This window comes from Sorex fumeus, unplaced genomic scaffold (assembly GCF_029834395.1).
Source record: "Sorex fumeus unplaced genomic scaffold, SorFum_2.1 ptg000048l, whole genome shotgun sequence".
Taxonomy (NCBI): domain Eukaryota; kingdom Metazoa; phylum Chordata; class Mammalia; order Eulipotyphla; family Soricidae; genus Sorex; species Sorex fumeus.
In genome coordinates, this window is record NW_026606105.1 from 10,463,434 (window position 1) to 10,487,577 (window position 24,144).

Here is a 24,144-nt window from a genome sequence, read left to right on the forward strand (position 1 = left end):
AAGAGATTCAGGAACAATCTCGGGACCCAGCAAATTTTGGCAGAAATCCCTTCAGATTTAATTGTTAAAATTTCAAAATCTCAAAATTGTGAGGCCACTACTGCGGCCGCGCAACATCACCACTGGATCACTGGATCACTGTTCTCTTGTTGTTCATCGATTTTCTCGAGCCGGGCCCAGAACCTGACTTCCAATACTCTCCACCTCTTCTCCAGTCACTTTGTAACCGATGGGATTTCCACAGAAAGAGAAGATGGAAGAGGCTAAGATCCAGTTTGTTATCCTGTTTTATTCCACCATTAAATAGATACAATCTCCTACAAAAGGGTGTCCAAATATTTTTTTCCTTTAGGCCTCTGTGAAGATGAATGAAGCATTTTATAAAATGATGGAGATCAATAAGCCTACAACCATTCCTCTGAAAACAAAGTTCCATCTTCATTCTTTTGGATTACGGGTATCAATCAATGACATAAATTTCATTGAGAATCTTGGAGTATTCACACTGAAGAAAGACAAAACAAACTACAATCTATTTTTTTAAATATTCCTTCAAGTTTTTCCATTTTAATTTTAGATCTTCATTGAGTATGAAGATTTTTTTCTTAGGTTGGCAAGTGATAGAAGTTTTATTTCCTCCCCTCCCTGAAATTTAAAAATCATTTTGATTTGCCACTGAGTAACCACTAAAAAGAATACAGTGAATATTTACAAACAAGACTTCTGCTATTTCTCCTATACTTCCTTGTCCTTTCACAGTTCCAAAGGAGTCTTAAAATAGCTTGGCAAGTGCTTTCTCCACATTCCCCAGGAGTACATCATGTTCGAATGTAAGTGACAGTGGTCTGAGAGAGCGTTCTGTCACCTCATTGTGAACTACTCTGAACCATGAAATGCCCAGTGTACCAGGCAGCACAAATTCCTCAACTCACCACCAATTGCTTCTCCTCTCCACTTTCTTCCAATATAAAACAAAGCAAAACAAAAATTCCTCCAAATGGACACATTTTGAAAGCGTTTATGGCAAATTCAATGTCATTTATGGTCACCAGGACTTTAGAATGAAGTAATTTTTGCTATTTGTAAGAAAAGTACATCTGCAGTATCAGGAGAAACGACATCAAAATACAGCCTTCCAATTTGTTCCTTTACTCTAAAGATACAACGTGGATGATTTTGCCAATTTGGCCTTGGATGCGACAGAGTTTCCTAATATCCTCACAAAATGTAGAATAGGAAAAAATACACAGATTTTGCATTTACTGTCTGAAAGGTCTCATCCATTACTAACCTTTCTGCTTTTTAAAAATAGTCATACAATTCCAGGGAACAACTGATTAGTGTAAGTTTTAAAAACTATTGTTTATTATAAAAAGTTATAAGAAGTTGGTGCTCCACCTTTTATAATCATTATTATTTTTAAGGATTATTTTAAACATATGCAGTGAGAATTAATGAAAATTCTAATTATGATATGTAATTAAGAAACAAAAAATGAATAGATAAGATTTCTAAAGCTTCTGGAAAGCAATAAATAGTCTCAAGATTGAGAATCTTATTGAGCCAATGCTTTCGGCAGTGATCCAAAAGAGTGACACAATGGTGAGAGGCTGAAAATAATGATGAAAATAATCATGTAGAACATTTTGTAGAAGTAATCATGATGGAGTAATAGAATTGGCCATGAGCTGGGGTTAGGATGTTCAGATCCCACACCTGGCTCTATCTCCTTGGATTCCTTTTGACAGTCAACTACTATTTCTTGATTGTGTCTTCCTTTACTGTAAAATAAGACCAATCAATTGAATAGTACTGTGCAAGTTACTAGTTCTCAGTCACTAGTTCTTCTTGAAGTTGACAAAATAAAACAAACTCCCAATGGTACCATTGTGTCCAACATACCTATTTGTTATCATTTTGTTTTGTTTGCTGCAGTGATTTCATAGTTAAGAATCAATATGAATAACTCTTGGACTTAGAACACAGTTATTTCTTATATGTTATTTCAAGAGACCAGAAGAGTCTCAAAGATCTGCATATTTTAATCACTCTTTCATACTGCCTGACTATAGAACATATTTTCCAGTAGATAATGAAGATTCAGGTCAGGAAAAGAGGTTGAATTATCAGTGTAAAATAGGTGTGAATGTGAGTCTCCTACTTCTCTTTCCCCTACTGATATTCACCTGAGATAATAGAGAATATGTTAGACAGGTGGGAGATGTGTGGCCACATACACAGTGATATACACAAAATAAGTATACATAGCCATTGAAGGGGTGAATTAATTAAAAAAGAAAGAAAGAAAGGAATACTCCAGTTTTATGTATAACATGAAAACTATGAGTATAAGTTACCCAGAATGTTATTCAGGTTCATGTTGTGAATTTTCCTCCATCTTTTGTTTATATTTTATATATGGAAGAATAAAAATAAATCAGGGGCACTGTATTTACATCTCAATGTGGAGTAGAATGTAGTCTCTTTTTTATTTGATTTGCACCAGCTAAAATTCTTTTTAAATATATGTTAGATAAAAAAATAAGTCAGAGATCTGAAACATTGCTAAATATTAAAATATTACTTAGATTCAGATGAAATGAAGTCATATACTACTACTGTTAAACTATAAATGTAACCCATAGAAAAGTTTCTCAAATTAATATGAAGTGTTAATTAAAAATAAAAGAAATTTTATCAGAAGGATCAATTTCAAAAAGATGGTTTTTACCTAAAAGAGAGGCCTGGAAGCTTTTTGTTTGCTTTTTCTATTTTAGATGACTTAAACTTATGACAACAGAAGAAGCAGACTAGATTATTAAGAAACTTCAGACTTCTAGCAGACTAGCAGTACACCTATCATCATCACTTAATAAATACTTACTGTGCTTGTTTCTGTGACAAGACTATATCCTGGCACAAAATTCAATGTTAAGAGTAATAAATAATTCCCAATAAAGAACTTTCCTTTATGAAGCATTGCTCTTCCAGTGGAAGCAGAAAACATTAAAGACAGTTTCATAATGCAGAGAAGTAAAATGTGAGGTGTGTATGATAAAATAGTGGGCCCAAATCAAAATATCAAAAGTTTAAAAAGAAAGTACCTTTAATTCATTAATTGTGCAGTGACAAATCCATCTCTAAAATAGTTGGACAATTAAACCAATATGTCAAACAGCACCAATTTTCTATTTTTAAAAAAATTTTATTAGTGAAACACCATGAGGTACAGTTGTAGACTTACAATTTTTTGTGCTTGGGTTTCAGTTATACAATGATTGAATACCCATCCCTCCACCAGTGCCCATTCTCCACCACCACTGATCCCAGTATCCCTCCCACCCCCATTCCCCCACCCACCCTGCCTCTGTGGCAGGGCATTCCCTTTTGTTCTCCTTTTGAGTGTTATGGTTTTCAAAAGAGGCATTGAGTAGCAAAGCACCAATTTTCTTAAGGCAGCAAATAAAGATCAAAGCCCAGAGTAGTTCTAAACAACCTCTTAGGATTTTATTTGCTTCTCAAATAGAAGTAAAAATATTCTCTCTTGTACTGAGAAAGAAAAATTGAGATTTGTAAGTGTGAGTTTAAAGGCGAGCAGAAGTATCAGGTAAATTTTCAACTTTTTTATTCCATCATCAGAATGACCAAGGCTTGGGAGATCAAATTGGAAAAAAAAATAGAAAAGGAACATTTCTGTGATAACCTTTCTCCCATCTTCTCATGTTTACAGACTCAAGGGAGCAAAAGAGCTACCAAAACTGCATAAACAAATCATTTTGGCATTCCAACTGAAAAGTGGAAGATTTTTGTTACCTGGATTACAAAAACAAAATAAAGTAAATCTTGTGAAAAAACACAATAATGAGAAAATTAAAATAACAATATAAACCACAAGACTCAACATAATGATCAATTTCTTTGTAAGTGCTAAAATCAGAGTAGGTTTGGTAGAAGAAAGATGGCGGGGGGGGGGGGAGATTTAGAAACAATAATAAAAAATCAAGTTCTATGGCTATAATTGAAAAGTTCTAGAATTTGGTAATACGGAAATACAAGATCAGAGAACAATCTAGTGCAAGAATAGAATAACATAATATACATGGAAAATAAGAAGGGGTCTCTATGAATAAGAAAAACTTCTCCAAGGAGCAAGAAAAAAACATTTACAGGAATAAGAGAAAATAGTATTTGGTGCAAATACTAAAGAAAATGTAATTTAATGGAATATTATTTAATGCTATAAAGAAATGAGCTCTCAAGCTATCAAAATGCATGAGGGAACCTAAATGTACATTACTATAAGTAAAAGAAGTCAATCTGGAAAGACTAGATACTATTTGATTCCAACTTTATGGCATCCCAGAAAAAGCAGACTGTGGGGACAGTAAAAATATCAGTGGTTGCTAGGGTTTAAAAGAGGAAGAAATAAATAGGATGCGACCAAATGCATTTTAGGGCAATGGAACTCTTAATGATTATTTAATAGTACATATATGTCATTGATTATTGTACATTTGTCAAATTCAGCAGAGTCCATAATCAAGAGCAAACCCTATTGTGAAGAATGAGCTTCTGGTGATTAAATTGTATTGCTACAGGTTAGTCCCAGATAATAAATCCTCTTGAGGCAGGATGCTGACGGAGGAGGAGCCTGTCATTGTGTAAGGCCAGGGAGCATATGGGAATGCTCTGTACTTTTGACTCAATGTTGTTGTGAATTTAAAATTTCTCTAAAAAATAGTGAAATAAACCAGAAGGAGCAAGACCAACAGGATATAACATCTTTCCTGTGGATGAAGGAGAAATAAAACTAAAAGATGGAAACAAGTTAAAGAAAACAAAAGATTAAATTTTTGGACTCTTAGAGCAATTAGTGGTTACTGGAAGGGAAGTAGAAAGGAGAGATAGTAAAAAAAAATTGTACCGTGAAAAATGGAGTTGACTTTGTAGTGGGGAATTTCATGGAGTATATACATGTGATGATTTTCACTGATACACAGAAAAATGTTGTGATGCAATGTTAATAATTTTTAATTGCAAGAGGGCAGAAATGAAATTTATTAAAATATAAAAGCTATCTTTCAAAATATAAGATAAAATGCCAACTCTTAAAAATTTAACAATATTAAAAAAGTTATAATGTGAATTAAAGTAAGAACACATGGAATTTGGGAGGAAAATATTAAAAAAATATTTTGGACTGGAGCACAGCAGGTAGGGCATTTGCATTGCACATGGCCAACCTGGGTTCGATTCCTTTGTCCCTCTCGGAGAGCCCAGCAAGCTACCGAGAGTATCTCACCCGCATGATAGAGTCTGGCAAGCTCCCTGTGGCATATTCGATATGCCAAAAAACAGTAACAAGTCTCACAATGGAGACGTTACTGGTGCCCACTTGAGCAAATCGATAAACAATGGGAGGACAGTGCTACAGTGCTATAGTAAGATAGTATAGTTGGTAGAGAATTTGCTTTGCATGCAGCTGCTGACCCTGCTTCAATCCTCAGCATCCTATGTACTCCCCTAACTACCCTTGAGTGATTTTGGACAGCAAAGACAAGCGTTACTCCAAAGAAGTGCCAAGTGTGCCCCACCAGCCAACTATTTGTTGCAAATAGAACGAAAAAGAAACATTAATTTAGAGAAGCGATGAGGGATAGTGACCTTTAGAAAATCTTACCAATATATGCTTGAGTGATTCAGTGATCTGAAATCTCTAAATCTTAGGGAAATGGGCTATTAGATTTGTCACCATTAATTATTTCTGAAAATGAATCTCATACAAGAGATGTTAAAATATAGGAATTGGATAAATATCTATTAAAAAAAGAATATAGCATAAGTGTCAACTACAACCAATATTATGCATTTGATGTCCATTATGACAATGGAACTAAGCAGAGAGGGGGTCTATAACAAGCTTATGCACTGGAAATACTACAGAGAAGCTGGAGCAATTAAGTAGCTGAGGATTCAGAAAGGATAGAAAGATTCAAGAGGAATCAACTCTGGGAACTTGCATGACGATAAAGAAGCTAAAATAAGCAAGTGAACATCAAAGAGAAGACATTTGACAATCTCTCTTTCTTTATGAAAATGACCCCTGGGATCCAATATGAACACTTCAATGATAGAAAGATATCATTTTATTTTGTTTGAATATGGAAACTTGCTGGAAAATAAAGATGACCTTCTTTCTGTATCATTGTTTAAAAATTAAAGTATTTTAAATGTTTAGTGTATGTTTACAGAGATAAGCCAAGAAAGATTCTTATAAGTAGAAAAGATTTTAAGAGGAATGCGAAGGATGTGAATTTCCTGAAGAGTGTGTTATGTAACCAATGACTTCAAGAGAAAGGAACAATTATCACTTTAATTAATTAGGGCCTTGTTGTAGCTCCCTTGTGAAAGATAATCCTAGATTAAAAGTGTCAGTATGCAAAAATATTGACTGATATTGAAATGGAAGAGTGTGAAATTTCAATTAATTATAAAAAATTAACTAGTATTATCATTTACCAATAGACACTAATGGCTCTCAGGAGACTTGGGGCACACAAAAAAAATAGTTGGAGTTGAAAGTTGATTTGTAAACAGAAAAGGAATTAATTTGCCATGCTTTTATTTCCCTTAGAACAATTCCAATTCTTCCACCTTTTATTTTATATCCCATATCAAAGGTTAATGTTAAGCAGTAGTAATTGTATTGTGGAGGAAGGAAATAGATGGATAATAATAATAATAAATTATGTAAAATTATGTAAATGTGTATATAATAAATTATGTAAAATAAATAATAAATAATAATGAAGTGAGGGAAAGCAAATGTCATTTTACTAACACATCATGCTATTATAGCCAACAAAAGTGTTCCAACTATGCATTTTTAAAAATATTAATGACATCTTATTTTGTGCCTTTCAAATTCTGTACACCTAGAATTGGTTAGACTTTCTCCCTCTTTGTGCCTAGAAAGTGCTCCCAGAGGACTAGCAGGAGTATTTTCAAATGCAAAGCCTAAAATAAGAACAGTGTTGGAAGCTAGTGGCCAAGACAAATTCTTAATCTCACTGGAGATTGATTCTTCTAATGTGAACTTTATTTCTTTATTCTAGTTTCTGAACATCATTTTTATGTCTTCCTTTTCCCTGGACTTATCGAAACTAGACATCAAATGATAGTACAATATATTATTTGGAAGGAACTATTTATGGCATATTAAGACATGGATTAGGGCTAGCTATGTCCCTTACCCCACTGAAGAATCCCAATCTATAAATTTTAAAAATGTTGGTTCAAGAGCAAGCTACTATGTCCTTTTAGAAAAATATATAAAATGGGGGGCTGGAGTAATAGCACAGCAGGTAGGTCATTTACCTTGCATGCAGCCTACTCCGGTTCAATTCCCAGCATCCCATAAGGTGCCCTGAGCACCGCGAGGAGTAATTCCTGAGTGCAGAGCTAGGAGTAACCCCTGTGCATTGCTTGGTGCGGCCCAAAAAGCAATAAATAAATAAATTAAATAAACAAATAAATAAATAATAACATGGTTACAATAAAGGTAAAGGTAAAGGCCCTCCCGTTGATTATCGATTTGCTCGAGCGGGCCCAGTAACGTCTCCATTGGAGACTTTGTTGTTACTGTGTCTGGCATATTGAATACGTCACGGGGAGCTTGCCAGGCTCTGCCGTGCGGGCGAGATACTCTCGGTAGCTTGCCGGGCCCTCCGAGAGGGGCGGAGGAATCGAACTCGGGTCAGCCATGTTGGCCGCTTGTAAGGCGAACGCCCTACCGCTGTGCTATGGTTACAATAGTATTAGCATTTATTGTTTTAATGTATAAGTTGGTGCAACTTTACCAACACCAAAGCTCCCAATATCTGCCACCAATGTACTTATATTACTATTAGTCTGATTCTTCATTTCTCCCCAACATCAACTTTAATTGTTTGGTAAACTCAGTTTTGTAATCCAGATGGCACCAAGGGTTTGTCATTGATACTATCTATTCCTTATATGGGACCTCTATATATCACAAATGAATAAGATCACCCAGTATTTGTTTTTCTCCTTATGATTCATTTTGTTTAACCCGATGCTTTCCTATCTTGTTGCTACAAACTCCACCTTCCTGTGACCCTTCACTCACTCTCCTCTTTCCCTCAACACACACAGCAAAGTAGAGGCTATTCCTAGCATTAAGACTTGTGAAAAATAGTTTGACAGTACTTGCAGGCTAAGACCTCTCTGGCATAGTGGTACTGAGCAGATCTACCCCCTTCGCCCATAGTACCGGTACTGCTCTCTTAGCCCACTATGCATCCACTAAACATTCTCTGCCTATAGATTCTTGTATCACAGCAGAAAGCCATGAATAAATTCTAAATTTCCCAGTAGCCTATTGGATAGATGTTCCCAAAGTCTGTGAATGAAAGCTTAAAATCCTTCAGATAACTAGCCTTGACACTCTTCTCTACATTGCTTCTCTTGTTTTCATGTCTTTTCATGTCTGTCCACAAACTCCTTCCTTAATAAACTCTGAGAAAAAGAACTCTGATCTCCTGTAAATTTCCATTTCTCCAGAGTCAAAGAACTTGGGTGTCTGGAGTAGTAAACAAAAGAAAACCAAAAGAGAAAAAAAAACTGATGTTTAACATTTGATATGATGATGATGCTCAAAGGAATATCACTTTTAGACTTAGGACGGCCTTTTAACATCAATGAGCTCTAGTTTCTAGATTTACAGAAAGATAACAAATATCTACCACATAATAATAATGACAACAGAGTTGGCATGAGATGTAGAAATAACATATGCAAAAGAAAATGGCACAGGTCCAAAAATTTGATGCTCAAGAAACAGAACTTGACATGTCATCATTTTCTGTTGTCATTATTATTATCACCAGAGTATTTCATCCAAAATTCTGAAATGTTTCCTAACATGAAAAATATGCAGTCATCCTCACCTTCAAATAAAAAGCAAAATTGGGACTCCTTGTTTATCTGTGAATGTCACCAGGGACCAGAGACAACACAAGAAAAGCATGCATCATTCACCACTCACCTTGACTTCTGGATTCCCAACACATAGTACAAAGGGAGAAAAGAGAAGTCTGCAATATTTAGGCTCACACATGAAAACATAGCTTCCCACTACACTGATAAAATCTGGTAGAAAAGTAATTTTGAGGAAGAAGCAAGAGAACAGCAGGCAGATGCAGGAAAGTTGGCTCTGGGACTGCTCTTTATCTTCTCACTAAAATGAAACCAAATGCCCTGGTGCTCTCCAAAGAACACAATGAAGTCAAGTTTTTCTATAATTTCCTTTTTTCGTGCTGATTATGGTAGAGGCCTCCTTCCTCCTCGGCAGAATCAAAGAAAGCAGGGAGTCTTTCAAAATCTATATTTTATACACAGCTATTTTAAAAATGCGTGTAAAACTTCAACTCTTTACACTGCCGGTAAAATGATTTTACACTTAGATTTTATGAAGAGTGGGAAAAATTATGCTTTTATTTTTTCATGTTAGGAAACATTTCAGAATTTTGGATGAAATACTCTGGTGATAATAATAATGACAACAGAAATGATGACATGTCAAGTACAGTTTCTTGTGCATCAAATTTTAGGACCTGTGCTATTTTCTTTGCATATGTTATTTCTACATCTCATGCAACTCCCTGCCTGAGTTCTTTTAAGCAGTTTCTTAGTAGTTAGTTAAATAAATAATGAAAAATAATAAGCTTATTTTCCTCCATCAAACCATCTTGTTTATTGGCTTGACATGGTAGGTGAGGTAAGAAAAAGGTCCTTTGCTTTATTAAAGTGGAAGAATCATTTTAAGACAAACAGTGAACAATCATGACAGAAAAGATCATTATAGATCCAACTTCTGAAGGAATTATTAAATGAGTCTTTTACTAAAGATCATCACAATGTACCAAGATTTAGAACAGTAACAGTGAAAGGGAAACCCATTGATACAAAACATTCTTTCACTCTTGTTTAATCCCCTGCTAGATTAGGAGAGAGGAAGAAGGGGGAGTTGTCCAGCTAACTAGCTAATGAAAGTCTAAACATAATAAAAGAGAAGAGAGGATAAAGGGACTTTGTAATCATCAAGATCAATAGGACCTGAGGAGATATAAACATAACTTGAAAGTACATACATATGATGGAAATTTATTATATGTATTTTTGGTTTCATACTTGATTTACAGCATGTACTCTAAAAAAAAGATGATTTTGCTGGTAGATGGAAAGTTTTAAAAGATACCCATTGTGACTTCACTTGGAATGAACTTCTGTGTTCCAAACTAAGAAAATATTTGCCCACTACTTATCCAGTAGAGGTTAACATCCAAGTTATATAAAGCACTAGTAGAACTTTACAAGACAAGAGAAAACCCCATTAAAAAATAGGAGGAATAAATAAACAGAAACTTCTTTAATGAAGAGACACTGATGGCTAAAATGTGTATGAGAAAAATGCTTTGCATCACTCATCATCAGAGAAATACAAATAAAAACAACAATGAGATAATATCTCATATCACTGAGACTGGCACACACCACAAAGAACAAAAACAACCAGTGCTGGCAGGAATTTAGGGAAAAGGAATCCTCACTCACTACTGGCTGGAATGTAGATTGGTCTAGCCTTTTGAGAAAACAATACAGAACACTTCTCAAAAAGACTAGGAATTGATTTTCTATCTCAATCCCACTTCTTCAGATTTTCTCCAAGAGCCCAAAAATTTAATTCAGAAAAAATTTCACTCCCATGTTCATTGCAGTCATATTCACAATAGCCAAGTGTCCACGAACAGATGGCTGAATAAAGAAACTGTGGTACAAATACCCAATAACATCCTACTTGGCTACAAGGAAATTTGGAATCATGCAATTTGCTGCTACCTTGCTGTCTTTAGATTACATGCTGCTCAGTGAGGTTGATAAAGAGAGGGACAGGCACAGAATGATTTTCCTCATATGTGTATATATAAAAAATACATAATAAGGAAACAACAAATACTCTTAGAGCTGGTCTTTAGTAAGAAATGTATCACTATAAAGGGGATGGAGGGATGGAGGGAAGATCGGGCAGGGAGGTGGCACATGGGAGAAAGCTATGGAGAGTGTGGTATTGAGATGTTTTATGTTTTTATGAAACTCTGCCATTATCAATATTTTAAATCATAGCACCTAAAGTAATTTTTTAGACAAGGGTGAATAAATATTGATCATTCATAGAGAGAGAAAAAAAGTTTGGGTATATCTACATAATGGAATACTATGCAACTATAAGAAAATGATGAAATCATGCAGTTTGCTGCAATATGTGTGGTACTGGAAGAGCTCATGTGAAGCAAAATAAGTTGGAGGGAGAAAGATAACTACTGCATCATCTACTCATCTGTCATGTCAAAATAAAACAATAGACAGCACCAAATAGTGGCAGAGCCTTAGCACTGAAATACAGAACCATTTATCAACAGTGGTGGAAGGAGGGGTAGGGTAGAAGACCAGACTAGAAGAGACATGGGAACAATGGTAGAGGGTTGTGGGCACTGTTGTGGTAGCGGTGAGGTGTAGTTATTTTGTATATCAATACTATGTAATGTAGCTTCCTGAATTTAATAAATGACTTACTAATTTTATTATTTTAACTTCTTAGTAACAAATAACTGCCTAAATTTAACAAATGACCATACGTTTATAAACTCTACAAATAAATAAAATAAAGGAGGAGAGAAGATGAAAGGACTTTAGACTTATCACAGTACATGTGATCTGAGAATGATAGGATGAGATAATGAGAATGAAAGGACGAGAGAAACTGTAGTAATGCAGCAATAAAATGGTGTTATGAGTTGTTATTTTAACTTTTATTTAGTTATTATTTTCACTCTAAATAACAAATAACTGCCTAACTTTAACAAATAACCGTAACTCCTAAACGATACAAATCAATGAAATGAAAGAGGAGAGAGGATGAAGGAACTTTGGGACTCATTAAGATACATATGATCTGAGAATGACAATGAGGTAAAGAGAATGAGAGAAATTGTAGCAATAATGTAATTAAATTATCTTATGAATGAGAGAAACTGTAGACAGGCAGATGAAATGAGGCATAGAAAAAAAAAAGAATACTTCTATGTGAAATGACCAAGACTTACTGATCTTTGAAGATATAAGGTATGTAGTTGGACTGTGCCCCGCCCCCCAAATCAACAAACACAGTATTATGTGAAGTAGAAGATAAACACCTTTTCCCAGAATTGTTCTGATTCTTGTTTATCATCCACACTGAAATCCAAAAGTTTCTGATCCACATAGATAGAGATAGAAAACTCATGCATAGTATTGGTATAATAGCACTATGCTGAGTATTTGCTCTCCTTTCCTTCCCTCTTCACAAAATCACAAATCATCCTGTTATTCGTCGATTGCCTCGAGCAGGCCCCAGTAACGTCTCCTTCATCCTAGCCCTGAGATTATATTCAAGGCTCTTTAGGAGAATGAGATCCATCATTGTTACTGGTATTTGGCATACTGGGTACGCCACGGGGAGTTTGCCAGACTCTGCCGTGTGGGCAGGCTACATTCGGTAGCCTGCCAGTTTGTCCAAAGTAGGAATGAGATAATAAGATGTCATAATAAGATGTCATAATAAGATAATAAAATAATAATAAGATAATAAGATGTCATAATAAGATGTTCCAGGGCCGAGATCTCCAAGCCTACTCGGATTTGGGCCGAGCATCCTCCACCCAGATCCTCCAAATTCCAGTAGGCGGGGGTCACACCCACCAACTGGCCCCCTGGCGCCATGTAATCCCATCAGCGGCCAAGACTCAGAGATTATAAAAACCAGCTCCCGGAAGAAGAACAGTGCAGTCTCCTGCCCCCGCGCCTGACTGTCCTCGCCGCCGGGGCCCCTTGGAGGGGAGCGGGTTGAGCTTTCCTCCCCTCTCTCTTCAATGGCCCTTAAATAACAATTCTTAACTCTGGTATTATTTAAAATGTTGTTCTATGATTTCACACATCAGTATCACCTGCACTGCTGATTTAAAATAGACCATGAGCACAGAGCCAGGAGTAAACCTTGAGCACCAACAGCTTTGGACCGAAAAACAACAACAACAAAATGAATTCCCAGTTCTGACCCCGAACCTGATTACTCAAAACCCTTGCAGATTTCAAGGACTCAACCTGTAATTAAATCTCTTTTAAAATATTTTTTGAAGGCGATAGTGATGTTATGTGAACTAAGTCAGGTGGAGGACAAATACCAAGTGACCTCACACACCTATAGTATATCGAGAGGCAAAGCAAGGCAACAGACAATAAAGAACAATGACAAACTTTTGACCTTGGACTAAAAAACTGATTACCAAGTAGTCAGAGGAGCAATGGGGGAGGACAGGATGGAAGGAGAGGTGACACAGAACATTGGTGAACGGTCATGGGCACGTTAGGGGTGGTGAAAGTGCCTAATTCTTGTTCATAAACCCCATATCTTGTTCATAAACCCCATACCTTTTAGCATGATTACAACCATATCACCTAAACTGCAATACATATTAAAGCAGGAGTGATTTAACTAACTCAAAATGTGGTTATTTAAAGCATCACTTCTAATGGATGATAAATATGGGATGAAAATGTGACTTCAGGCCTGTTATGAGATCAACACGTGATGGTATAGAGGCATTCAGTTTCAGAAAAGAGACGACTTGCTTCTCTGAGGCTGGTAATTATAGATACACTGTCCCACTACCACACCTTTGGTATTTTTTTCACTGATTGTAGCAACAGAGGTCTTCAGTTTTGCTGCTGCTGTGCAAAATTGATGAACCAGAAATTTGAATTTAAAGTAATATGGAAGCTATGAAGAAGAGACTTACAGATTCTTTGGAGGACTGTGGAATGAAAGATACTTGCATATTTATAGGATTACATATTATACATGCAAACCATTGGAGGAAAATAAAGCTCCATATTTGTAACACATTTGAAATGTTTATTGCTGTCAGCCTCTGCTCTCATCTCAGACCTCATTAACATCCCTAACAATTTGCAGTTGGTACTCTACTACCGGCATAAGTAAAATAATATAAGCCTAGCGCGTTTGCAGTTTAACACTTCTGGAAACAGTTCAATTTAGAATCCAACAAACAGCCAGCAACCCCACAGAGCCCTTCAAAATGAAAAACCCAAGTTTTTTATCTTACAAAGAACTTTTTTTTCTGTGTGGAATGGCAGAAATGGCATTGCTATTATTATTTACTGACGATGCATATCAAAATAACCAACATACAGAGGTTTTTTACATTGAATACCTAGAATGTAGCAGGGAATGTCCCAGGCTGTTAGAAATTAAATTGAGATAAAAAATGCAAAATACTTGGTCAAATACCCAATTCACAATAGATTTTCCTTCTATTATCATTTACTAGGGGGTGCTAGGATTTTTCTCATGCTTATTAGCATTATATTAATAATAAATTAGGCAAATAGTAATATAAGAAAGAAGAGGAAGAGGAGAATAAAGACAAAAGAATAATAGCGACCAATGTTTACATAGCGTTTACTTCCTGCCCATAAAAAACATGAAGCTCTTTACCTCCTGTTGTGGGGAATAGAAAAAAAAAAAGGGCTGATCGTGATATGACTTGGCAAAATGTCTTTGAAAAGTTATGGGGAAACTTGCGCTTGTTTGAGTTTAGAGTTTATCCTAGATCGTTGAGAGGCAGTGAGGATTTTTAACAAGAGAATGGCATGTTCAAATTTGCATTTTGGAAAGGTCACTCTGGCAGCATGAGCCGTAGATTGTACTAGGGAAGGAGTGGAGGTGGGAGACAGTTAGAAACATAAGGCGCTGCTGCCAGTTCATGTGAGAGATGCGAAAGGTCTGAGCAAGATGTGTGGATGGAGACGTGGAGAAGAATTCCAGACGCATCTCTAAGATAGGTTTGACTTGGTGACACCATTATAGGCTGACATTCGATGGTGAATGTAGAGTGGTGAAGAAAGATATGTTTATAGTCTATCAACCTCACTTCTAATTTATCGGGTGCTTCAGCATGAGTAATAATGTGCAGCTTCATCGTACTACTCACACAATAATACAAAATATAAAATAAAAAACAATAATTGTGTTTATTCTGTGAATGCATATATGTACATTTGTGCATATGCATGTGTGTGTTTCCTATCTAGCAAGAAAAAAAGGGTCTCATTTAAAGATAGGACTTTAATTATGAAATTTAAAAGACAAAAACATTGAGAAGACTCCATTACATTCTCCTGCACTACCTCAATGGAACTGCTTTTCTTCTCCATATGTATTTTTTACCAATATCAAACATACAAGGCATCAACATACCCATTTCCAAAACATTATTAGACTCCTACTCATTTTCCACAGGAAAAAAATACATCTAGGTAGTGAGTGCCTTCTACTCATTTATTCAATGAAAATATACAAATTAGTTATCCTTCTTGCTTTTCCCCCCATTTCAAACACAATTGAGATTCAAAAACATTTTCAGAGATTTTTCTTTTCTTTTCTTTTCTTTTCTTTTTTTTTGGCCCTCTCCAAAATGGTGTTTTTCCCCACGTTGAACACTAGAGGGCATCATCCAGCGAAAGGCTGGATTTGGAAGAGAGGGGAAAATACAGAAGGAATTCCATAGCTAATGAAAGACACTGATAGTTTAGTGCGCACACTTATCTACCATGAAACATTACTATGGCAACTGCACAGGTTAAGATGGTGGTATATTTAGGTCATAGTATAAAAGAGAAACTCAAAGGTGTGTGTGTTGGGGTGGAGTGACAGGGACCAGGGGAAGGAAGGGAACTGAAATAAAATAAGGAAAGGACACGTTAGGTATGTAAGGGGCAAAACTGTAGAAGCCTACTGCACTCTTCAGTAAGAGCAGACTCACAAAGTCACATTATGCCCTTCAAAGCCAAGGCAGTTAAGAGATTCTAAGGAAACTTAAAAGTTGCCCATTGAAATTCAGGACCCGAAGCACCAGCAATCTTAATGAAGGAGGAATTCATTCAGCATGACAAATGAAGAAATAACCACACTGGAAGTTCGAGTACCTGTATCCTTGTGTAGTTCCTGGGTGGCTTAGCGGCCTCACACTGCAAATGTCCTTTAATCCACTTCAACGGCGGCCACGAATGAAACTGGAAGATATCAAAATTCTTTTTCATCCTTTTGCACAGAAGAAGAAAATTTCAGTCCAGAAAGAGGTGGGAAAAAATCCACTCTTTCTTTCGCCGAAATACCAGGTATCATTTGAGTGTCATTGCTTACTCAGATCAAGCAGGTGCCCACCAAGAATCTAGTTGGCATCCAAGCTCTGTTGCTAATGGTGAGGGAGTCCAAAAGAATGAGTAGAGTTGAAAAAAAACAATAGATAGGAGAATATCACCCAATTCTGCACACCACCGTTTTGATTTCCCCAAACACAAGGGAACAAAAGTGCTCTAGCTCCACACAAAGCACCAGTCTGCACATTAGTCAGAGTCTAAAGTGCCACAGACATGTTTGACCGCGGGAGCTACAGCTTACTAGCAGTGAGTGCTTGGCCCCTGGCTGGAGCGTTCTCAATGCTCTTTTCCTGATCTGTAAAATGGAAAACATGGCATCTACTTCAGAGGACTGCTTCAAGGATAAGATGGGAACACTGATTCATCTATTCACTCTTTCAACAAATATTTAATACCATCTCGGACGTGCCAGACAGGATCTTAAACAGTGAGGGTACAGAACGAATGGAACGGATGATTCCATATCTGTAATGTGCTGAGCCAGTCCCAAGGACTCAAAGCTCCCTCCGTGGACAGCCGTTTCCCAGGAGAAATCAACCTGCTTGACTCCCAGCATCAAACACACCCCCACCCCCGCTTGAGTCGGCTGCGCTGCAGAGCACACCACTGGGCTCTGACACCTTTGAATGAAAGCGATGCCAAGCCCGCTCAATGAACCAAATGTAGACCAAGTGGGGCCAGATCATGGCTCACAGTCTTCAGAAGGACACTGACAGTGTTTGCTAAAGGAAGGCAACCCAGAGCTCACATTATAAGATGCAGAGCCAACTGTGATGTGAGTCTGAAGGACACAAATCTTTCCAGGCAACTGCAGAGTTAAAATGTGTCTCTCAGCCTCTTGCTACTACAAAGTCAAGTGAAGAAAGATGAAGAGGAGATGAGTCTGGGCAGACTCAGCTCTCCTCCCTCCCTGTCTCCTGCTGTGGCCTTGACCGAGCTAAGGGGACCAGGGGCAGCTAAGGGGACCAGATGACACTGGGGTTTGGTGTTTGTGTTAATAGAGTTGCTGATAGATGTTCTCTCAGGTGCTTACTCTAAAGTCTTGACATTGGGATTTGAGGTTGCATTCAGCTCTGTGCTGGCTGCTAATGACATACCAACAGATTTTTACCCTCACCACCACCACCTGCCCCTTCTCCCTCTCCCCTCCCCCACCTTTCCATTCCTCATTCCTTTTTAGTTTCTAAATCTATTAATGCCTATTCCTCTTTGGCTTTCACTGCAATTTTGTTCCTTGCTGTGGGTCAGAAAAACATGTGTCTCTGAATAAGCCAACATATTCTCCTCTACCAGGAGCTTCCCTGCCTTCCAGGGTAGCTAACAGAGTTTTCTACAATTTTCAGAAGCTTTTCTCTCTCCCTCCTGGGCCAGCAGTCCTGGAGATGAGGAGTCCAACAGTTCAGAAGCCTGAAATGATAGGTGAGGTGGATGCAAGGGATTAAGGTCATGTTGTTAGGATCCAGATGGGTTTTAAATGTGAACTAGAATGTTGGGAGCTGGGTTACAAGGAAAGGGGCCATAGTACTTCCAGGAGGGAGATATCTCCATTGGTGATGAGTATGGTGTTGGAATTACGTCCACGAGAAAGTATCGTTAATTGTATTGGAAACAAAAAACAAAATACCCCTTTAAAAATGTAAAAATTAGCAAACTCTGCTCTTCTCAAACTCCAAGACTGTAGGGGCAACAATCCAAGGGACTTTTACCCAAGTCTCACTGCTACTGTCTTTCCTGTCTGCCTCCGAAGTGGGTAGAGAGTTACCACCATGTTCTCCACATTCTTGAGCTTGTCTGTCATAGAGATCCTCAAACCCTTTACTCTCTCTCTTCCATCCCTTCCACATACCCTCAGGCCACCTTCACAAATAAGCAATTACTTTATTTTGTAGGCTAGCCAATCATCTGTCAGAGAAACCTGCCAGAATTTGGGGTCTCAGACTTCCCCCAACTCCCATCCCACTTCATTCACTGAAGTTTTAGACGTAACCTGAATTAGATGGGGTTTTCTTTACTTTCTTGGTGTCCTGCTTATTTGTTTAGTTTTACTTATTTCGCTAGTTTCTGACCCAGTGAAGCAAGCAGAACCAGTAGAAAATTCTAATCTATTGTACAACCACTGCAAACTCATACTAATTAATAGTAATAACAGTTCCAAGTTACCTGGTAGTATTTCTTCTCGAGAACTTAGCCAAATACTGCAGACCTGTGACACTGTTGGAATGGAATGATTCCAACCATTTTACAAGGGTTGGAAAAGAGTGTCAAAAATCCACTTTCTGCAGCCTAAAACAGCTCCTATTGTGAAACTGTCTTTTGCCAAATCAACCGGTAATCACCTGCATTTACCTGGGCCCTGGTTACATCTCTAAAGTAAGGTCACACACAAATACAGACACACTCAATTATAATTTCTAAAGTATAACATCATCCTAATGTGCTTATCGATAAAAACAGATCTCAACCTACACACACATTTCCAGTTCCTATTACCACATGCTTTTCAAGTATATGCTCTGAGTGTATAGACAGAAACGTGTGTGTAGAGATATACACATTGACAGCAAACTGCAAAGCGGTGTTTGCTGCAGGGTGCTGGCTTGAGTTCTTGGGGTTCCTCGCTTCTTTCAGAACCCTCTCTTTTCTTATCCACAATATTTAATTGGCTGAAGCAGGCTAAGGGGCCGCTTGGGCTTTCCACATCAGGGTAAGGAAAGGTTGACGCTCCACCCAAGCCCGTTAGCCAGGGTAACTCTGATCCAAGACTCCACAGGGCCTATGATCCACCCTCTGGTCACTTCGTACTTGAGCAGCCTGAGACCTCCAACCCGACCTCCCACCCACCCCACCCCCAATCCGAGCCTTGAGCCTTGCCCTGGGTTCCCCAAGGAGTCTGGGCGAACTCAGCTCTCCTCCCTCCCTGTCTCCTGCTGTGGCCTTGACCGAGCTAAGGGGACCAGGGGCAGCCCAGCCGCTGCCGGCGCCCAGGGTGGCGGCGGGGGGCTGCCTACCAGGGGTGTCGCTGAGGGGAAGGTGGTGTGTTTGCGTCGCTGTCAGCGTGTACTAAGCGCCCGACACACCGCAGGGCCGGCTGCCACGGAGCCACCCAGTGCTGAGAAAAAGAGCAAGAAAGCAAAAAATAAACCCTAAAGAAGAAACGAGGCTCTGAACGGAAACTAGAAAGTGCGTGGGGGCGCTGGGGGTATTCCGGCACCCGGGCAGCGCCGCAGTCTTACGGCAGCTGGCCAGGGGTGGGAGGAAGCGATAGGGCGAGGGGACAGGGGCACACACTGGGGTGACCTCGGACACAGCAGTGCCGAGGACACGGAGGAGACCCTGGGGGACCCCTGGCAGCCCCGAGAGGGCACCTGGGTGGGGGGGGTCTCAGCTCCCGGCCGCACCTCTTTGCCATAAAGGCAGGAGCCGGGTCTCCAGGCCTGCTGTGTGTTTGTGTGTGTGTGGGGGGGGGGGGGGGGTGCGCACCTTCCCGGAGACCGCGACAGAAGGAAGAGGGAGAGATTGGGACGCCCAAAGGGGGCGGCGGGGAGGGGATCGCAGGCGCGGGCGGGGGTCACTTGGAAGCTGCTCACTCGGGGCGTCTTCGCCTCCCAGGAGCGCCCCTCCTGCGGGCAGAGCGCACAGGTGGAAGCTCCGCGCCGTGTCCCCGGCGCGCTCCGACCGCACCTCGCGGGGTACCCGAGCTACAAGTGAGCGGCTGCGCCCGTCCTCGGGGGCGCGAGAGACTTTGGGGGGCGGCGGTTCCTCCTCTAACACCCCGAACCCCGTCAGGGCGTTGGGCAGAGTCCAGACACCGTCCGGGGCTCTCGCTCGCTGAGACCCTCGTCCCCCAGCCCGAGCGGAGACGCTCACCATCCAAGTCCGGCGGCGTCCTGGGATCCCCCCCCCCCACCTCTCCGCCCCCCATCTTCTTATCCTCAGGAGCCCCTTGGCCCTGGTCCACCGAGCGCAGTGCCAGGCTTCTCTCCTGCCACCCGGCACGGCTGTCCAAGCGACTGCTCAAGAAGGAAGGTCTGGGGAGAGGGGGGAAGCTGAGACCGGCCGGGCCTGCACCCCCCAAATGCCCGGATTCGTGTCCAGCGCGCAGGGAGGCGCGGGAGGGGCAGAGCCTTCCTGACCTTTTCCCAGACGGTCGGGGAAGGGGTGAGGCGGAGCGTGCAGGGGGGTCTCGGGCGGGCGGGTGGAGCGATGCCTGGACGTGGCCACAATCCACCGGACTCGGTGACCCGCGGGCCCGCGCCCCGCCTCGCGCGCGGTGCCCCCCCTCCCCAACCCCCTTTTGCCCTTTGCAGACCCACAGACCCTGCCCACAGCCCTCCAACGCCCCCCGAGCCAAAGTTTCCCCGGGCAAACCTGCACTCTCGGCGACCCCAAGCTCCCCAAGCTCCCCACCGCCCTCCCCCCACACTCCCCAACCCCGTGCGCCCGCGCCGGGTTCCAGGACGGGGAAGGACCACCCGCCGTGCCAGGGAAGGCTGCAACTCCCGACGCCCTTACCTGCCTGCAGGTGCCTCCAGAGGCGGCGGCCGCTGCCTCCGGGGAGCCCTCGGAGGGTTCGAGGAGGACCGGCCCGGCGCCAGCTGCGCAGGGCTCAGAGTCCTACAAGCCGGCCGGCCGGCCGCTCGCTCTCTCGATCTTGCAAGAGAAAAAGGCAAAGATTAGTTGGCGCCGCGGCACCCCGAGGGGTGGGGCGGGGAGGCGGGGTGAGGACCGATCCCGGCGCGCTCAGGCGTCCCGGGCACTCAGCGGCTCTGCTGCCCGTCTCCGGGCCGGGGGCGCACCCCGGGCACCCGCCGCCACCCACGCCCACGCCCACGCCCCCACCTCCCCCGACCGCCCCTGGGTGCAGCCCGCAGGACTTTCCAACCTGGTTTTCGCGAAGATGAGCAGGAGAGGAGCGAGCTGGGACCGGGTGGGCGATCCCGGCCGGAGTCATCTCCTCGCCCAGTGCTCGGGGGAGTCGGACCGGGGCCGGGCGGGCGTGGGTGCTGCGGGCCGTTTCCCAGCTGGGATTTCAGCGCTCAGGCCACCCCGCAGGCCGGGGAGTGTACGTGTGTGCGTGTGTGCATGTGTGCATGTGTGCGTGTGTGCATGCGCGCGCGTGTGTGTGTGCGTGCGTTTGTGTGTATGTGTGTGTGTGTGTGTGTCTGTGCGCGCGCGCCTCTGTGCCGGGGCGCCTTGGCGATGGCAGGGGAGCGTGTGTGTGTGTGTGTGTGTGTGTGTGTGTGTGTGTGTGTGTGTGCGATGCGCTGCAATGGGCGGACAATTTGTGGAGAAAACACTTACAATTTTCTTTACCAGATGACAGGATTAGTTGCCGTTGAAGGCGCTCCTCCAATGAGATCTTCTCTGCTTTCTGATTTGGCGGTTCTTCGGAGCAGATATGACAGCCTTTTCTCTGGACTCCGGCCCGCTCCTCTCCACATCCACCCCCCCCCCCAATCCCCCACCCCAACCACCCCCTCCCCCAGAGTCCTGCTTTCCATCTGCAATTTCTACACCAGAGCCGTGGCAATGTTCCACCTTGACCGCCACCCAGTCCCATGCCTGCAAGTGTAGGATTGCTCTAAAGGTGACATGGCTTCTGGGGGACAACGCACTGTTGCTTTCCGATTGCCGAAGATGCTTAAAGCCAGTGTTTCCAGGTGGGGACGTGTTAGAATAAATCCGTTATGTTTTGTAAACATGTAATCGTGCTAAATTCACGGGCTGAGAATGACTTCGAGACGCTGACAAATGCGTGTAGAAGAGGGAGACTTTTTTTTTTTTGGTTTCCCCTTCTTTTAAACACGGGTCAACGTCCATGTTTTCTTTAACTAAGAGGCATGAAATGTCTGAGGATTATTAAGGATGGGTGATGTTTCATGGAATTTGGGGTCCCTAAAATTGTAGGCTGCAAAAATTCTTGTATTCTGTGGAAGCTTACCTTTTCATTTCTTCAATTGAATGAGAAATTCTTCCAAGAAGCGTGCTCATTATTTTCAGGTGCTAATCCCATTTGATAAAGATGCAATGATGTGATTCTAAAGTATGACTGGGGACAAGATTTGATTTTGTGACAATATATGCTATTGGCTGTGTTTTCTCTCTACCACCTTCCTCAGTTAAGTGGAAAAGTGGAAAGTTTAAATTGTGTAATAGAATCACATGTATTACTTTGGGGGAATCACAAAAAAGAAACAGGGAAAGAGATATTTATGAATGCTTTTAATATGTTGAACTAAATTCAGTTCAGTTCTTGAAGTCCACTCTTTACAAGGTATAGAAGAATAACAAAAGTTATCGTGTGCACTTTCTTTATAAGCTTTTGATCTTTTTGCCAAGGAAAGGCAATCTTAGGAAACACACATATATAGCAGTTGATAATCAAGATGATTAATTATGCAGCAGTATAAACTAATTAATGGGAATCCTATAACTGAGTGTCTGCTCTTTCTCGTAGTTAACCCAAAGATATCGCTAAGCAAACTGGTACAAACTTGATTTTATGTGATGGAAAACAGGATGAAGTAATGCATGAAGATTGTGGCACTCTCTTTAGCCTTTATGTTAAGCCATCACTAGAAGGTTATTTATACTTGTGAGGAAATCAAGACTGCTGTCCAGTGTTACTCTTCACCTCCACCAGCATGTGGTCTGTTTCATTAATGATCTTTTCTGTCATTTCTTCTCTTTTAGGTGATGGTTTGAAAATGAATTGGCATCTTTTCCCTTACTCCATAATTTCTATTACACTTTCATGGTGTTCCCTGAATCTTTTAAAGCATATATACTTGTTCAAATGTGCACATGTGTGCATACTTTTTCCTTCTCTCTCTCGCTCTCTCTTTGTCTCTCTGTCTTTCTCTCTGTCTCTGTCTCTGTCTCTGTCTCTCTCTCTCTCTCTCTCTCTCTTTCACACACACACACACACTGCATCATATCAATGCAGAAAAGAGAAGGGGAAAGCTGGCAGCAAACCCAGGGATCTATTGCCATTTTATTCTTTTCTATTATGAATGCCAATGCCTTCTTAGCAACAGGGTGAAACAGTCTCCAAAATGAGCAACACAGCTAAGCCAACCAATCAAGAAAAAATAAAAATATTTTCTTACACTTGAATAAAAGAATGTCGGTTGAGTAGTTACTGAACTGCTAAGTTCAGTAGAGTTTCTGTATTTTCAAGGCTTTTGGAGAGCAACTGCCAACAATCATTTTTTAGCAGTCAGTGAATGATGCTTATTTTATCTGTAAAGTTGAGCTTTATGGTCTTACTTTATACAAATATAGATATAATGTGTCTATTACCATAGATAGCTGTAAACCACTTACCATATGATTTTGAAGAAATTATTTAACTGCTTCGTGTCTCAGTTTTTTAATTTGTAAAAGGAATCTAGTAATATAAGTTCCCCTAATGTTGCTATAAGGGAAAAAGTTCATGCAAAATGTTCAAAAGGGTGTGTGACATTAGTAATGACCTATGATAAGACTGCCAGTGAGGATTTCAAAACATAGACTTCTGGTCATGCCTCTGAGGTACTGAATCAAAGTATTTGCGAGTGGGGTCTTACCAGTGGAAATCACAGTGCTCATCAACCTCATGCCACAAACACATTAACATAATCCGTCATTACACTAATCTGAAGAAACCCTTTCCACTTCCACTTGCAGTTTCTCTTTTTATAAAAAAAAAACATCATGTTGATTCTGCACATTTTATTTTTATCTCCTAAGCCCGTTTACTTTCCAAGATAAAAGAGTGTTCCTTTAAACCAAGAGTGTAGATTT

At 40.8% G+C, this 24,144-nt stretch overlaps 1 protein-coding gene and 1 long non-coding RNA gene across 2 annotated transcripts in view; one reads left to right on the plus strand and one right to left on the minus strand.

Moving 5' to 3' along the window:
* CHRM2 (cholinergic receptor muscarinic 2) overlaps positions 1-20,977 on the minus strand; it is a 152,091-nt gene extending 131,114 nt beyond the window's left edge. The window contains exons 1-2 of the mRNA XM_056123996.1: positions 20,872-20,977; positions 16,126-16,212 (exon numbers count right to left, since the gene is read on the minus strand). The gene's annotated coding sequence lies outside the window, so the exon portion shown is untranslated. The remainder of the gene's footprint in view (positions 1-16,125; positions 16,213-20,871) is intronic.
* An 870-nt stretch (positions 20,978-21,847) lies between these two features.
* On the plus strand, positions 21,848-23,160 carry LOC130032514 (uncharacterized). Its single transcript, XR_008793834.1, has 2 exons — positions 21,848-22,019; positions 23,053-23,160. It is a non-coding gene; the product is annotated as an uncharacterized LOC130032514 (long non-coding RNA).
* The last annotated feature ends 984 nt before the right edge of the window (positions 23,161-24,144 follow it).